This window comes from Aplysia californica, unplaced genomic scaffold (genome assembly GCF_000002075.1).
Source record: "Aplysia californica isolate F4 #8 unplaced genomic scaffold, AplCal3.0 scaffold00715, whole genome shotgun sequence".
Lineage (NCBI taxonomy): Eukaryota > Metazoa > Mollusca > Gastropoda > Aplysiida > Aplysiidae > Aplysia > Aplysia californica.
This window is the reverse complement of record NW_004797985.1, coordinates 122,022-124,281: the sequence shown is the minus strand read 5'-3', so window position 1 is coordinate 124,281 and position 2,260 is coordinate 122,022. Positions and strand designations below refer to the sequence as shown.

General features: G+C 36.9%; 1 protein-coding gene across 1 annotated transcript in view; it reads left to right on the top strand.

Moving 5' to 3' along the window:
- LOC106013203 overlaps nucleotides 1-2,260 on the top strand; it is a gene marked incomplete at both ends in the record, with an annotated part of 6,669 nt that overhangs the window by 4,039 nt on the left and 370 nt on the right.

Sequence of the window (2,260 nt, the reverse complement as noted above, 5' to 3'; positions counted from 1 at the left end):
CGTTATTGGAGGCCGAATTATTTTATTCTCTTTTTTTTTCTATGAAATACAGGCAGGACTCAGTGCCAATAGCTACTCTTTCTTGGCCTGTCTTGTCTTGTGATGTTAAGACTCTCAGAGCAACACATTATGAAACAGACCTTGCTGTCTTTTTTTTCGGATTTTAAAAAAATCAGGGCTGTCTGTCAAGGTGGTCCTTAACTTATGTTGAAGTCTGTATTATATAAATTATATGAGAAAAATAGTCCGACAGTGAGCCTGGCAATGCGTTCGCTAAAAAAAAAAAGCGAAAAAAACTCATGAACGGTCACAATAAATTTCAAACTTGGATAGCTAAAAACATTCAATAAAAACATTCGTTCTCTATAAATAGAAAACATTTCCATTCTCTCTCTCTCTCTCTCTCTCTCTCTCTCTCTCTCTCTCTCTCTCTCTCTCTCTCTCTCTCTCTCTCTCTCTCTCTCTCTGTCTCTTTCTCTCTCTCTCTCTCTCTCTCTCTCTCTCTCACACACACACACACTCTCTCTTTTCTCTATCTATCTATCTATCTATCTATCTATCTATCTATCTATCTATCTATCTATCTATCTATCTATCTATCTATCTATCTATCTATCTATCTACGCCTCGTATCTATCTCTCTCTCATTCTCACACGCTATTTGTCCAGTCTCGCGGTATGGCATACACATGCATATATTATAACAGTTTATCGTTTTGAAAGGTATGCATTGTAAATAAGAAATGATTCAGCTGTTTTGGGAAAGTGCGAATAGTAGGGGCACTCCTTATTTTATATGGGAGTTCATTCCATACACAGGGACCAAAGAATAAAAAGGAACGCTCGCGTTCTGTTTTGTAATTTTGTTTTGGGGTTCTAAGAATTAGATTGTCAGTGGCTGATCTAAGGGCTCTAGGTGGATGATATAATTCCAGGAATTCTTTTAGATAAATAGGTGCAGTTTCATTTATACATTTAAAACAGAAAAAGGCAGTTTTGTATTTATTGATCCTTTCTTTTACTGGCAACCAGCGTAGTTCTTTCAGAATTTGTGTTACGTCGGCTGATTTCTTTTGTTTCATTATCAATTTTGCTGCTTGATTTTGGAGTACTTGTAACTTTGATCATACTATACTTTACCTTATTTTATCTTACTTTACCTTCCTTTGTCTTACTTTACTTAACCTTATTTTACCTTACTTCATCTTACTTTGCTTTACCTTACTTTACCATACTTTGCTCTACCTTACTTTACCTTCCTTTATCTTCCTTTACTTTACCTTACTTTACCTTACTTTACCTTACTTTACCTTACTTTACCTTACTTTACCTTACTTTACCTTACCTTACTTACCTTACTTTGCTTTACCTTACTTTACCTTACTTTGCTTTATCTTACTTTACCTCTATTACTTTACCGTGTCTAGGAGAGAAGCAATTTTTTTCTCCTGTTTGCTGCATCGTCTAGTCTATTGTATGGTTACACAATTGTTTCTGACTAATCTATCTCTGACTTCTAACGTACCCTATCCATCTTTTCCTGGGCCTGCCTCTTCATCTATGTCCATTCGATCTCTGGTGGTACTCTTGACAAATTATGATGCCCAAACCATTAATTTATTGGTTGTATTTTTAAGTACTCCGAGCAGGGAGTTGAGCCAACTTGTTCTCGGGAATGTCGCTTTTTTCACCTTTAAATTCTCCTCTTGTGATGCTTGTGATGTTGTAATCGTGAGATTGCGGAGCCTTAGCTCTGTCCCATTTTGTGTCCTTGGGGGAAAACACTTTACACATTATATTTCCCACTTGGCTCGGTCCTTTCGGAGATGGACGTCATACTGGGAGGCCCTGCCTTTTAAATAACCTAACAGTGTTTATAAGAGCGTTAAACCTATGCCAATTCACCTTTTTTCCATCTTGTGACGTTCAAAGTTCTTCTCAGGCCCCAGGCGTCTCATTTCACAAGTGCTGCATTCTTCCTGCTTTACATTTTTCTTTCTTTCTTAATTTTTTTATTTAATTGTTATTCTTTCCAAGGCCGGAGGGAGTAGGGGTTAATAGGCCTTAGTTAAGAACGCATATCTTTCTCTTTCCATTGCAAGGACTGGTTGCTGCTGCGGGTGGCGATCCAACAACAACAGATGTTACAAGTAAGTTTTTGGATGTCCTACCATTATAATGTAAAATAAATCACACATACGAACAGTAACAAACACAAACACAATTTCATTTAAAACTCTTTCTCTCTTTTTATCTCCCC